We start from the raw sequence: 16262 nt of genomic DNA on the forward strand, positions 1-16262 counted from the left end.
TTTTAGGATAACTTAATAGGAACCCGGAGAGTGTTTGTGAAAAGTTTTTTTCGGGAAGTGGACCAGGGACCGATTTATTCTAAACTGTCTTATATATGGCTCGATTTGCCTGAAATTTGGTATGTAGGTAGCGTTATATCTAGAGTAAAATATCGGATAATTTTTCTTACGGGAAGTGGACCAGGATACATATTGGTGAGTAGGGTCTCGAGAAATAAGACAAAAAGTGGACCCGGGCGCCCCAAGAATGTGTTTATATAATATGGATATCAAATGAAAGCTGCTGATGAGTGCTTTAGTACAGGGTAGTTTTCATACCTATTGGTGACTAGGGTCCCGAGATATAGGCCGAAACGTGGACCCGGGCACCCCTAGAATGTGTTTATACAATATGGATATAAAATGAAAGCTGTTGATGAGTGCTTTAGTACAGGGTAGTTTTCATACCTATTGGTGGCTATGGTCTCGAGATATAGGCCAAAACGTGGATCCGGGCACCAATAGAATGTGTGTGTATTTTGGATATCAAACGAAAGCTGTTGCTTAGGACTTTTAAGTAATTTTCATTGTGATATTCGATTTAGACGCATCAACCTTGCAAAACTGATAAATATGCATGCGAAGCCGAAATAAAGACATGAATTCATAATACCTGCATACCTATTTTCATACTTCCTATTCGATTTGCCTGAATTTGGTATATAAATTTGCCTATATTAGTATTTCCGAAGCTTTTTTCCGGGGAGTAGACCAGAGACGGACTGGGACTGGGATTAGGACTGGGAATGAAACTGAGACTCGGAGTGAGACTGGAACAAAATACATACCACCCTCTGGGACAGGCAATAAGGGATGAAGAAGAATGAGAAGAAGGTGAGAGAAGAGAAAAGAGAGAAGTAGAAGGATACTGAGAAAGAAATAGAATGAGACGAATATGGAGATAGATGAAGCGAAAAAGAAGGAAGAGTGAATAAAAGGATCAGGAAAAAGTGAAGAGGGGTGGGGAGGGCAGAGTTAGACGGAAAAATCTAATTAAAAAAATGCAGATAGGCCAAATTTAGGGCAGAACAACGTCTGCCAGGTCTGCTAGTATATTTATATTTTTCCCACGAATATTTAACCCACCCGCATATATACACATTAAATATAGTGCAAAGGCGGCACAGTGGTCAAACTCGCTCGGCAACCCCCCAAATAAAATTTAACTTAAAGGCTTTGTTTGTCTTTAAAACTATTCTCGCTTGCTATTGAACGTTAAGATTTAAACGTAACTCCTCACACCCTTTCAAAAGCTAATACTCTCTATTCAAAAAAAAAAAAAAACAGTTTTTCTCTTTAAGTTCAATTTCGTTTAATTCTCAAAGATAAGAGAAAAAAAAGTAAAAATGAGTGACGATGAAAAGAGACAAAGTGGCTCCAATAGTCAAGTCGTCTGCCCCTAAAAAGTTCATTACCGACACAGATATTTTCATGGACTATTGTGCTCGGTTTAAGTCAACGTGCTTCCACGGTAATAATTAGTTGTCCCTTAACGTAAAAACTTCAAATGTCGACAAATTCTGGAATAGAATCCAAAAAACGTTCGTTAAAATGGTAGAAACCGAGGATCAGGACATGCCCGCAGAATTTGCAAAATCTGCCTATAGCAAATACATGACCTGCCTCATAACTTATGAGGAAACAAAGGCTCAGATTGAGAACCAGCTTCAGTTGATAAACTTAGCGAAAACCCCTGCGCCCCCTTCCGACACAACAGGTCCATCTGACAACTCTGGTATTTCGCCAAAAATCACTCCCTGCGATACTGAAATATTTTGGTTAAGAAAAAGGCCGTCATTTCGTGAAATGTTCACAGCGGTCTACAATAACCACCCCAAACTCTCCCAAGTGCAAAAACTGTATCACCTCAGCTACAAAATGCAAGGAAAGGCAGCTCAAATAGTCAAACAATTTCCCTTGACTGATGACAACTTTGCCTTAGCGTGTTAAGCCCCAAAATCTCGATACGAGAACACACGAGTTCTTGTAGATAGCCAAATACGAGCCCTGATGAATTAAAAAACAATCACCATGGAAAACAGTGAAGATATACAAAAGTTGCAATCGTCGGTAAATAATTGCCTACAAATTCTCGCCACGCAACAAGTATCCACAGATAACTGGGACTCAATACTTACTTATCTGATGACCTCGAAGCTTCCAGAAAATACAGTCACGTTGTGGGAGCAATCTCTGATCTCAAGAGGAGAACTCCCCAACTGGACCCAAATGGACCAGTTCCTCACAACTCGATACGAATTGGTAGAACGAGTTGATCAATGGCGCCCAAGTAAAAGTAAATTCACTGCTCCTCAAACTAGGTTGCCATTTAAACCTCAACAGTCACATTCGTTCCAACACAGATCGACCGCTCAGACTCAGTATCACATAACAGGGCATCGAACAATGTACAAATGCGCAATGTGCAAAACCTTTTCTCATCCCTTAATAAATTGTTTTAAATTTTAGAAATTGTCTACCTCTGACCGCAGGAAGTGTGTCAAAGAAAAAAATATGTGTTTCAATTGCCACTCCCAGTCACACATGTTGAAAGATTGTCCTAGCACTCAAACCGGCAATCAATGTCGAAATCGGCACAACTCAGTGCTTCATGAAGACACTTCACCCACGCCGAAGAGACAACCCTCCCGAGAGCAAAGGACAACCTCCCAAACCACAACGACAAACCCCATAAACTCATCCGATAAAACCCCGGATCAACCAGATCTTATGGATGAAGGACCTTCCTTCTCGCAGAAAAGCCAAGTCCAATCGTTCTGCGCGGCCACCGTGGTGTGATGGTAGCGTGCTCCGCCTATCACGCCGTATGCCCTGGGTTCAACTCCCGGGCAAAGCAACATCAAAATTTTAGAAATAAGATTTTTCAATTAGAAGAAAATTTTTCTAAGCGGGGTCGCCCCTCGGCAGTGTCTGGCAAGCGCTCCGATTGTATTTCTGCCATGAAAAGCTCTCAGTGAAAACTCATCTGTCTTGCAGATGCCGTTCGGAGTCGGCATAAAACATGTAGGTCCCGTCCGGCCAATTTGTAGGGAAAAATCAAGAGGAGCACGACGCAAATTGGAAGAGAAGCTCGGCCTTAGATCTCTTCGGAGGTTATCGCGCCTTACATTTATTTTTTTTTTTTTTTATTTAATCGTTCTGCGCAGAAAACGATTGCAAAATAATTTTACCCCCCGCTATCGTCCCGGTAGAACATATAGGGGAGATTTTCAAACTTAGAGCTCTCGTAGATCAGGAATCTGAAAGAAGCTTTATTTCGACGAGAGCCCAAGACAGGCTCCGACTCCCTCATAAACCCTCTAAATTTGAAATCTCTGGCATGGGAGGGAAAGTAGTTCAAACCTCAAATAAACTGTGTTCCCTGACCCTAGTTCCCGCTGATATTCAGACAAAAATAAATGCGGAAGCAATAGTAGGTATTACCTCAGCTGACGAAGATGCTCCCCAACTTCCAACTTACCAACGAACTCCAAACGAAATGGGCACACCTTAACCTCGCGGATTCGAATTGTCACTCTCCATCCCAAATAGACCTTGTTCTAGGTAGTGATATAATCCCCCAAATAATTAAGGAAGGCGTCGAAAGGTCTCACCCCACCTGTTAGCTAAAAACACGATATTTGGATGGATCAGCAGCGGCAAGGCGTCCGTGGAAGTATCCTCTTACTCCATACAAGTATCAGAGGTAACTAATAACGAGCTAAGCTCCCTACTACGGAAGTTTTGTGAATTGGAAGAAATATCCAGCTCCAATGACAAAACTCCTGAAGATGAGTTTTGTGAGAATTATTACACAGGCACAACTACGCGCGCGGAAAATGGTCGTTACGTGGTCAGGCTCCCCTTTAAGCCTGGCTTCCCTGACACGATCCCATTATCAAATTCAAGCTCCTCGGCACTCAGCCAATTTTTAGGTATAGAAAAAACTCTCCCAAGATAAGGAAATCTAAAGGAACTATATGATAGTATATTACAAGAATACATCACCCTCGATCATATGGAAGAAACGGGCTCCCATGAAAATTTCAAAGAAGGAAAATGCGCCTCGTTTTATCTCCCCCATCATGCGGTTAAAAAACCACGAAAAAAAAACACCAAAGTAAGGGTCGTATTTAACGCCTCGAAATAATCGGCATCAGTATATTCTTTTAATGATATTCTCTATACGGGACCTACCCTCCAACCGGATCTGATGCTCCTTATTCTCAAATGGAGGCATAACAGTTTGTTTTCAACGGAGACGTAGAAAACATGTATCGTCAAATCATAATGCACGAAGGCGACAGAGACTATCAGAGGATCGTCTTTCGCTCGTCTGCGAGCGACCCCATAAAAGATTATCGTCTGAAAACAGTTACATTTTGTGGAACTGTGGCCCCTACTTTGTCATACGTACCCTTCACCAACTGGCCAAAGACGTAGAAGAAATTTTCCCAAAAGCTGTCCCTGTCTTGACCAAAGAAACGTATGTAGAAGACATTCTCTCTGGTAGCAGCTCGTACGATCGATGCCTGATTTGCGGAGCACGGCACCACACTCTACCCCATCGGCGAGACGCTACCCGAAGCGCCACACGCGCCACCCAGGCGCCCCGGCCTGGTCGGTAAGCCGTACAGGCACCCCCTGCCCCACCGGGCGACCCCGTTCTCGCCCGGGCAACAACACTCCATCATCAGCACCCAACATCGCCCAACGTAATTTGATGTACCGCGCAAGGGTTGCAGACTGCTACCGCTAGAGGGAAAGTTTCCGCAATTGTAGTACGAGATGCATTGCGGACACTGAAGGAGTTGCAGGAAGCTCTATCCGCTGAATGCGCCTAGGCAGGGGACGATGTCCAAACGACCCTATGTTTACGAATTAATCGTAAGAATATTGAATTTTAAATCGAATTTGAATTGTACCTCATACCTATAAGTACCTATATGCAAAAATGCATATTGAATTATTTACACAACTAGATATGTATAATCATTATTTTGTACCCATTTTATACTCATGGATTATACTCATTTTATACTCATGGATTATCACTCATAAAATTGTAGTATAACACTTGATTATACTTCACCTCTCTGGCAACCCCAACAATGGGTTGACAGATGTTAGTATGTATATACCATATATGTAATACTCCTATATTGCTAATAGAAAATGCTCGTAATATGTTTTGAATTCGAAATCAGAACAAGACAACCTATAAAATTTGTCTGAATGTAGCATTATTCAGTCAGAAGAGGTTTGCTCGACAGACACATTTTTTGACAATTGTGGCCATTTTGCTCCCAAATCGAATTGACATCCGTTAACTGTGTTGTTTCTTTGCGAATTTTCGAAAAATATTAGTAGTAGAAATAGGAAGCAATCAGTTTACAAATACCGGTTACGTACTAAACTGCATAATTCCTTAGAACAATTCTTTTACTTTTATAGTGAATTTATTAACTATGCCTCGATCCATTAGTATGGCTGAACATTGAACATAGGTAATTTTATGAAAAGAGACGACACCAAGAAATAGTGCACTTACGTAAACCTATGAATATACGAAACCTAAACCAATTCGATTAACGTAAAAATGTTAATAGTAAATAATGGGGATGTCATAACGAAATGTACTCATTGGGCATGTTAACTAAAAAAAAAAAAAAAAAAAACAAACGTTTCAGGTAAAAGTCTAGAACAGGAGTCTACTGCTATTACGCGTCCAAAGATGTCGAGAGAGGTGACCTCGACAACAATAATCCGAAGGCGGAAAAGAAAAATTGTATCTCTGTCCGGATATATTTGCAGTTGAAGTTGGCAATTTTCATGCGATTTTTGTAATGTTTTTGTGCACTGGAAAAGATATTGTGTAAAAAGGGATTTTGCACGCATTTAATTTTGATCCCACCTCATTGGTGGACCGCCCAGGATTAGTTTTTATAAGCTCGGCTGAAGGCCGCCAACGCAACCCAGGGCCATTTTTCGGTTTTTCGTCAATATCTTTTGAACGAGCTAAAATTTTTATTTCCGGCTTCGAATTATTGTTATCGCGGTCTTTTGATACTTCTCTCGATATTTTTTGGTGCGTATTAAAAGTCGACCTTCTGTTCTATTAATTCCGTTTGTTCGGAACATTCGTCTCCATTTAAGAATTTGGGGAGTCGGTTTATATTTGGAATATTTTGTATATATTTATTTGATATATTCGGATCTCGTGAGGTAGTATCAAATGAACGTATTCCGAATATTCTAAATTAACTGTTTATCCTGAACGCTTCCATAATACTTAACGGAAAAGAGCTGTCCGAAATTTCAAAATAAAAAGGTGAATACTCCCTGTGTAGCAGGACCGCACAAAAGCTTAACTCTTCTGTCAAAGTGAAGGTAGGAATATAAAGTTCTAATAAAATAAGCCATTTTCTTTTATTTTTGTTTTTGTCAGTTCATTGCGGCTGCTGTGTAGCTTAACACCCCATGTCGGCTGCCTGTTCAAAATCGAGCTTTCTCAAAATATTTTTCAAAAATGCTCATATAGGGAGTTTTTGAAACAAATTTTGAGATAGTGCATTTTTAATTAAAATTATAACGTACGACATTCTTCAAACTATTTCTGAAAGAATGACAAAACTAACATAACTTTATCAATTCACGAAATATTTGGTAGAAAATTAATCATTTCCTTAAAAACTAATATACTACCAAAGATACTTTTCTGCTACAATTTTCAATGAAGGGGATTGAAATATTCCCCGTTTTCCTTACTTCTTAAAAGCAATCCGTCCAGTTTTTTCAATTTGGCAGTGTCAAAGATCTGTCGTCATTGGAGAACAAACCTCTAGTAATTGAATCATGTAATTGTAGCAGCATAAGTGTGATAAGAAAAAAATTTAATTTAGGTACATTCGATTTTGGAATACAAAAACAAAAACGTTTAAACAGCAATATATCGGCACTCTGATGTTTGGGAATGTACCTAGCATTTTGTAGCAATATAGGAGTATTACATATATGGTATATATGTACCTACATATTTTTTCATTGTTGACATTTTTATTACTCGTATTCTTTAACCATCCCGGTTGTGACTTCCTGTTAAACTTTAATAGAAAGAAATTGGAAAAAAATAATAAAAAGCATTTAATATTCAACAAATTTGTGAAACCGTTTTTTTTAATTCGTCGGCAAAAGTATAAATTCAAATCGTGCAGTTTTCAGTGCAATTTTATAGAAACTCCGATTCACATCACAGGATTATAAAATCCGTGATTTTAAGTGATCATAAGAGCCACCGCCACCATACTCAGCCACGCCGCCAACACATCGTCAACACCGCCGTGTCCATCATATCGCCATACATCCTCATCCCAGGTAAAGAAAACACCCCCCTAAACATATGGTTTTGCATCCTCTTTTCATTTACGCATCTTTAATCTTAATTTATTTATTTTTTCTCTGATATCCTTTTGACAGGATAATATTTAAAAATTCGCGGTCGACCCCAAGTGTTGACCGTGCTGGTCGCGGTTTTAAACTTAACTAATTTTTCTTTAAGTAAATCAAATTTTATCTTTTAAAAGGCTAACGGGCAAAAATCGTAGATTTAAACGTGACTCCTTTTTCTTTAAATAAATCACTTGACCCTTTTTATTTTTTAAAGTTATGTTGGCGTAACTTTAGGTGATATTATCTCGACGGGCAAAAATCATCGACCGTGTCGGTTCGGAATTTAAACTTGACTGACTTCTTCTGATTTTACTTCCTCAATAATGGTGTCAGCATAAATTTGATTATTTGCGAACTATCAAGCAATGATGCAATTCCTCTAAAATTGTTTTTGGGTCGAACCGGACTGGTAATTGCTCCTTTCGGTGCAGAAAATCATGCGATATCAGCCTAATAAATCGAATATACACATAACCAAACGTATGCAATTTCAATAATGTTATTTTTGTCTCACTCTGTTACTTGCAGCTGGTGACAATATGCAATGTTGCTGACTGTTGGTGCAGCGTATGTTAGCGACGTTAAAGCGGAGTCATTGGTGCCGTTTTTCGTATCGCTGTAGTCGTATCCCTAATCAGCTGTTTGTCGTTACGACGGTAAACCAAAAACCAATTGGTTGGCTACGAAACGGTTGCGACCTTAGCGCCACCAATAATCGGTTGCAATGATTTCCATAAGGTTGGTCGAATCAGCTGTTATAGGGTTACCGATACGGTTACCGATAAAGCACCAATGTCTACAGCTTTAGTTGTTAGCTTGTATCTATGTTATTTGCATTTGTGGCATATTAACTCGCCCTCACCACAGAGGTAAGTTGATGTAGGCCGCATGGAAAATTCGTTCGTGTCGTAGTCATAGCTGAAAAGAGTAAGAGTAGCTAGAACAAATTCACAAGAGAAAAAGAAAACTGATGACGCCTAGGTTTTCAAATGAGTGCTTCCTTTATCTTATAGCTACCATAAATCTTTTGAGTGGAATGTTCCTACCTCCTTTCCATTCATATATTTCACAACATAATAGCAGTTTGCTTTGTCTTCTATTATGCGAGCCTTAACACCGGTAGGAACGAGCTACGCATTGAAATATGCTGCTTGGTTACTTTGCACAAAATCCTTGTAACTACTTGACCTACCTCAAATGTCCTTGGTCTTGCTCTCAAGTTGTATCCAGATGGTTATTTGGAAACTATCAGCTGGTAAAAGTTTAGCTTCCCGTTCATTCAAAAGATTAAAATTTCTCAAAAGTTTGTAATCTTTAGCGTAAGTTATCATGTGTTGCCCGAATACTGCATAATATGGTGTATATCCTAAAGATTGGTGGAGGCTGTTTCGAAGGGAACAATTGATACTACTGATGAATAAATCCCATTCGCGCTGTTTCTTTCAAATATATGTTATTAAGGCTTTATTAATTGAACGATTTACTCTTTCAGAAGCGAATTGCGGCGAATATATGGCCGTGAAAGTATGTGCAATGCCATACTGTTTGAGGTAACTACACTTTCGAGGACACCGTAGCAATCGAAAATATTTTCTTTCAAATAATCTACAATAAGATGGGATGTAAACTTCTTTAACAGCTATAAAAAGGTGAATTTTGTAAGGTGGTCTAGTACTAATAACGGTCCTATGTTTTTCGAACTATGGAAATGTCCAATTAAATCCATGTACAACACTTGAAAGGACTATTCGATCTATTTCATCGCAGTTTTTAATATACTCTCGAATCTGAACGATCATACCTGGCCAGACAAATTTTCTTCGGATGCGTTCCACCCTTTTGGCTATGCCACCATGCGCAGATATCGGTTGGTCATGAGCTGCTTTAATAAGTTTTAAACGTAATTCTACGGGAAAATATAATTTCCACACACTATCGTCGACATTTTCGTCACCTGCTACGAATTCTGTTCTGTGATAAAGATAATTGCCACTGATTTAAAAATCGATTTTTCTTTGCAAGTAATTCGGTTTAATGAAACGTTGTGGTCGAATAGTCATTGATAAACCGTCGATACCAACCTGCCATGCCTAAAAACTTTGTGAGTTGGCGCACTGTCTTGGTACTGGAAAATCTTGAATCGCGGCGAATTTTTCTCGATCAACCTGGAGAGTTCCGTTTCCTACCACATATCCTAAATAATTCACTTCGCTTAGATAAGACGAGCTCTTCTGAACGGTGATTGTTAAGCCAGCTTTTCGCAATAATGTGGAGACTTCGGACAATTGCAGTAAGTGTTCGTTAAAGGAAGATAATAGTCTCAAGAGATCATCCAAATAAACGAAAATATTGGACTTTAAATAATACGGAATCACTTTATCCATAAATCTATACATAGTTTGTGGCGTATTGCACAATCCAAAAGGCATTCTTGTTAATTGGCACAATGGTCTGTTAGACCGTTTAACGGTTAAGCGCCAATTAAATAAGTAAGTAAGTAAGTCTGTTAGGAATCATGAAGGCAGTCTTCTCCCGTGATTGCTTTTCCAAATTGATCTGCCATAATGCGTCTTTCAGATTAATTTTGGAAATGAAATGAACAGGGAGAAGTCTACATATAATTAATGGGTTTCTTGTTTGGAATTGGATATGCATCCTTGACAGTCACCTCATTTACTTTTTGCGAATCTAGGCTGAAACGAACTTTTCCCGATTTCACGATCAAAGCAACCGACGAAGACCAAGGTGAGCTTCTTCTATTAGTTACACATAAGTTTAGCATTCGCACAATTTCTTTGCATAATAATTTCTCCATAGCTAGTGACATTGGATAGTGCTTTTGCTTAATTGGCTTGGTATCGTCCGTAACAATTACATGTTCAATAACCGTGATGAGACCCAGCCCAAACTTGTAAATTATTGAAGAAATAATGAATTTTCACAGTCGCTTTCGGTTAGCCCAAAAGTTACTCATGCGTCTAGTTGAGCGTGATTTAGGTAGCTGCGAATTCGGAAACAATTCAGCGCGGCGCTTTTGATACTGTCTCCATCTTACGTGAAAAGATATTGTAGGTTTAATATTAAGCCTTTCTTCGATGTGATTTCGAGTATGAACGCGTTTTTCTAATATCTGTGGGTGGCTTAACTCCGAGGTTGACTGAATGGTGGATATCCGTGTTCGCGTTTCTCGAAATTAGGAAAAGAATCGATGATTGATTTTGGTGGTTGTTTTCCCTGTGTATTACGATCAATGGGCATGGATGGATCTTCTGGTTTTATACACTCCAATCTTCCAATACCAGAGTTCAAATTTATGCTAATGTCGAAATACTTCCAAAAATCTACGCCGCAAATAACATCTTGAGTTATTAAAGGTACAATCAGAAACTCAAAAGTTTTTGACTATTCCCCGTAACAAACTTGCCCATTAATATATCCAGATATCTGCTGACGTAACATGCTTTGTAAATTACTGAAGAAATAATGAATTTTCTCAGTCGCTTTCGGTTAGTTGAGCGTGATTTCGGTAGCTGCGAATTTGGAAACACTTCAGCGCGCCTCTTTTGGTACTGTCTACATCTCACGTGAAAAGGTATTATAGGTTTAATATTAAGCCTTTCTTCGATGTGATTTCGAATATCAACGCTTTTTTCTAATTTCTGTGGGTGGCTTAACTCCGAGGTCGATTGAATGGTGGATATCCGTGTTCGTGTTTCCCGAAATGTTCAAACAATTCGGGCAATTCGGCTTGTATGTGTTCAAAATACCGCAACCCCAGCAGAAAATTCGTCTAATGCTGGTTGTGCAATCTTGATATCTATATCCAATTTCATCACAGATCCAACACTTGTATTTAGAAATATCCACTTCAGATACAATCGTCTCTTCAATATTCTTTGCGGTTTGATCATCATTATCTCCTTCAAACAATTCGCCTACCTATTATTAAAGTTGACAAAGAAGTTTTCGTGTTGTGATATTCCTTGCTCAGCATTGCTACATTTTCTATTTCTAAACGTGTCTAAGCTCTGGTTTGAGATTCCTCAGCATAGTTTCTATTAGCTCGTTGTCAGACATCCGTATGCGAAGTCGATCGTTCATTAACAACATGTCGCCTAGAAATTGGTCAAATGATTCATGTGGCTTTTGTTTTCGACGCCGCATGTTTTCTCTTCGATCAAAGTCTTTCAAATGGTCTTTGTATTTTTGTCGGAGCCCTTCACATAGTTGATTCCAAGTGACGTTTTCGGATTGACGATGGCAACGCCAAAACCAAGCCTGCACATTTCTACTAAATGGCATGTGTCCATGTTGACACAAAAGATCGAAATTTCCATTAAAGATTGTCTCGTCAAGGAATTTATTCGATAAATGAAGTCTTCTGCAGACATTTTACCTACTGTCCCAGTGAAGCGGATGTGCCAACTCCAGATAATTTTTATTATCTGAGCAGTAGGTATGTCCCATGAACGCACGTCTGACCGACGGATATCTGTTGGTGGTCGTACGTTAAAATTTGGCATCTCTCGTGACCAGTCTGGTTGTTGGACAGTCCGAGAGTATTCCGTGTTTCTACCTATAATTAAATTTGCCACCAAGGCACTAAGTTCGTTCCCTATCTACGCGGTTACCTGTGCACGAAAATCATTCAAGGACTCTTGAATAATCCAAAGCGTTCGAGCTTCCGGGTTGACTGTTCGTGGAATGGGCGGAGTGTTGTTTGCGGCGTTCCCCGTTCTGGAAGAGTTAAAGGTATTGGTTGTATATGTATTTAATAAATGTTGATTTTGAGTGACGGATCTGGTCATTATTCGCGACCCAGCTCCTCCTCGGTTTCAGTAACGCTATTCGCTCGAAAGTTTTTCCTGCGCAGTAAATGAGTTGGGGGCGTGATCTTCAGTAATCTGTGACGTGTTACCACGCTCGTCATGCTGTCCTCCCGTTTCTGCCAAATTTCCATTACTGTATCTGGCAGACGTAATGATCTAAGTGCCTAACTAAAGATATGTTTAGGGAGAAAAATAAAATCAATTGGCAATCAAGAATATCCGCCTAACACTGATTTCTTTCAAGACCCAAAATAAAACTCGAAAAAAAAATGATTGTTATATATCAATGTGTCCAACGACACACGACAAAAAAAAATCAAATAAAATGGTGACGAAATCACACCAAGCTTATTTAATTTTGGATCAAATTTGAAAAATATAATTGTGTGGTTTGGAGGACTAACATACTACAAAGATAGAAAACATAAAAGATAAACAAAATTGTCCGGAAAGATAATTCCATTTGATTAGCCAATATGAAAACGCAAAAAAATGTATTCTTAATCCTCGAACAATATTTAAAGAAAAATATTGTTTTATTACCAAAATAATATAAGTAATTCACCGAAATTATCCAATGAAGAAAATCTTAAGCGAAATATCGGGTCAAATCTTGCAAATCAATAAAAAAAAATGTATTGTATATAAAAACTGCTTTTCAAAGTTATATAGCGAGAAATTTACTGAAATTATCCAGCAAAAAAAAATATCTCAAGCGAATAACCTCTTACTCACAAACAAGGGATAAATTGACTGATGTATCGCGAGTAATCAATCGAAACAATCCAATTGAAAATAATTCTCTAGCGAAACATTTCGACAAACCCTTAAGAGACAATATTAATGAAAATTTAAAGAAAATCTTTTCCATGCTTTCTCGCTAGTATTTTATTTAGATAAAAAAGTCTTGAGATAAAATGCACATAGTGCCATCTATAATTATAAAATTGAACCCCTAATACACCCGAAATTTCCCAGTTAACGACGCTCCTAGGTTTATAAGTGTATTTCAATTCCAAAGTAATAAAAAAATGTATACGTAAAAAAAAAAACGAAAACGTAGGGCATCAGTGGTGGCCGCACGTTGGGCGCCATTTTATTTTATGTAATGTATAACGTGGAATCTCTCGAAAACTAGAGACCAGATGCACATTAATAGACTGAACCACAGAATTGGCTTTTCCACCCGACCGTATAGGTATAGAGATTAAGGGGCATACTCTGTTTAAATATACCATCAAAGCGTCAGCGAATGGGGTGGGGTTCTTGCTCCTACACTGACTTTTGGGTCGGCACAAAAACATAAAAAAAAATTAAAAAGAGATTTTATTGTTGCATAAAATGCAACATTAAAGTGGGTTGGTAGGACCTACTCTGAAAGAAAAAAACTGGTAAAATCAACCGAAATACGGGTCAATTCAACCGAAATGTCTGTCAATTTTTATCCATCGCAACAAGATGTTGTATCAACTGCGCACAAATCATTGATTCGTAATTGACCATTTTAGTAGTCAAATCAACAAAAAAAGTTGTTTCGTTATACTTTACCCATAGTTTTGTTAAATTAACAATTATTACTGTGGGTCTAAGAATAGCAATCAAAAAGGAATTTCTGTTCATTCGAAATAACCAGTGTAAATTGTTAAATTAACAGTGTTTATTGTCGAAATGATACTGACAGTGAAATCTATTAAAATAACAGATATTTCTGTTTTTTTCTAGATTGATAGCGTAAACTTTTACATCAACATAGTTTTCTGTTCATACCTATGACATTAATACCTGCGAAAAAAATATAAGCTTAAACTTACGTAGTTTTTTTTTATTTGAATAAACTACACATAAGTACATTTCATTTCTAATGATTTTATTGCTATATTTACTAATATTAATTAAAATAGTAATAATTTAAATCTGAATTCAAATAAACAAAACTTTTTCGGAATCACCATCGAAAGTTTGTTGCCATATATATACGTAAATATGTGAACACATAAATACGCACGCTGGCTACATATATATATGTATATATGCTACATACATATTCACACACGCGTTAGTATATCGTCGGTCCAATGCCAAAGTCACGAATGTGCATATTTGATGTGTTGAGAAGAACGCGTAAGAAATTGTTAAAAATATAGATTTAATTTTATATTTTTCAACCACTATTGAAAGGTTTACTTTTGTAAACCACTAAGTAATGTTAATTGAAAAATGATTTTTTAACTTTTTTTCAAAAAAATGCACATTTGTTGTTTTGGCTTTGCAAAATTTTACATTTATAATATTTCGTTTAAAAAAAAATGGCACATTCGTGACTTTGGCATTGTACCGTCGATATGCTCAAGCGAAAATAAGAGCATGTACCGTTTGTTAAAACATACTGGCCTCGGTTTCAAGAACTTTATTTCAACTTTACAATTAAACATTATGCACATAATTAAACATTATACACTTTATTACTTTGTTTTATTAAACGCACTTTCATCGCGCTTCACTTTACAGTTTATTCTCATTTTCCTCTCTCGCATGTAGAGTTGCCACACGTAATTTTTTCGAACTAAATTTGTAGTATAATGCTATGTTCAAACAGAAAAATAAATTGAGGCAATATCAATTCAAATTGAGTGGTGTTCATACAACTCAATTTAGCTTACACAATAGTAATTTGATGGCCAGTTGGCTCATCTATACAGCAACAACATACCTGTATTCAGAACTTCAAAATGTGCGTGTTGGAATTAGGTGAATGGAATGGAATGAAAACATAAAACTTTAAAATTTTTGTATGCTGTAAGATAATGTGTTCAATGTTTTGGTTTCATTTTGAGTTTGCCAACTTCTTTTGACAATTCCTACTCCAGTGAAATGAAAAAAATAATATCAGCTGATGAGATGAGCCAACCATATAGTTGAGCCATGCGCAGCTGACGTTTAAATCTACTCAATAAACACACTTTACAAGGTTGTATTTACAGTTTGAAACAATTTATTACGCAATTTTTTTTAAATTGGCAATTTGTTATTACAATTTATTATATGATAAATTGCGTAATAAATTGCCCAAATGGTATAAATTGCCAATATGGCGTGTGTTTGTACCTAGTATAAATGTTTGACATAACATTTTAAATAGAGAACTTGTAAGCTATAGAAAAGTAATGAATGAAATCGCTGGAAGGTAATTCACCAGTGGAGTAACTATACACGTAATTCGGCAAGTTTAATTCTCGTAACACTTTAATATGAAACGATTACAAAACAACTCAAACTTTTATGCTGTCGGAAAAATCAACATTACAAAAGGATTTTTTTTATTATCTTATTAGATTCGTTCGCACTTAAAAAGAAAATGCAGTGATAGAGATATGTTTAAAGCATAGGACTCATTGGACAATTTAGAAAATACATTTAGCGATTGAAAAATATTTAAAAAAATCGTAAACATTGGATTCAGTGATTGACAGCTATTAAAAAATTTTATAAATAAAAAGTGAATTGTGTTTTTTTGCTGATAATAATACATTTTTGGTTCTTTTTTCTCAAGTTTAAAGTAAATTTTTCAGTGAGCACTAATTATGCCCCCAATACGAAGCAATATCGGTCGTCGTACACGTAATACTAGATGTTTGTCTAACCGCTCAGAAGAACAACGCGAACGATTTAATGTAGGCAGACATGACCGAAATGCAAGGTTACGTTCTGCTCGAAGTGAAGAAGAAAGGGAAGAATGTAATACAAGTGATAGATTAAGGATGCAGCATAACGCAGTTGTTCGTAATCGATCTAGTGATAGCAGTGGACGTTACAATTTGAATGTTCGTGTTCGTAGACAAACCCGTGTTCGTAACAATTTAGAACGTGTCGCATTCGAATACGATCCCGGAGTTGATTACGGTTCACACACATCCATTGTCATTGGCACAATGAACAAAATTTGTC

The sequence above is a fragment of the Eurosta solidaginis genome, chromosome 2 (assembly GCF_040869045.1).
Source record: "Eurosta solidaginis isolate ZX-2024a chromosome 2, ASM4086904v1, whole genome shotgun sequence".
Taxonomy (NCBI): Eukaryota; Metazoa; Arthropoda; class Insecta; order Diptera; family Tephritidae; genus Eurosta; species Eurosta solidaginis.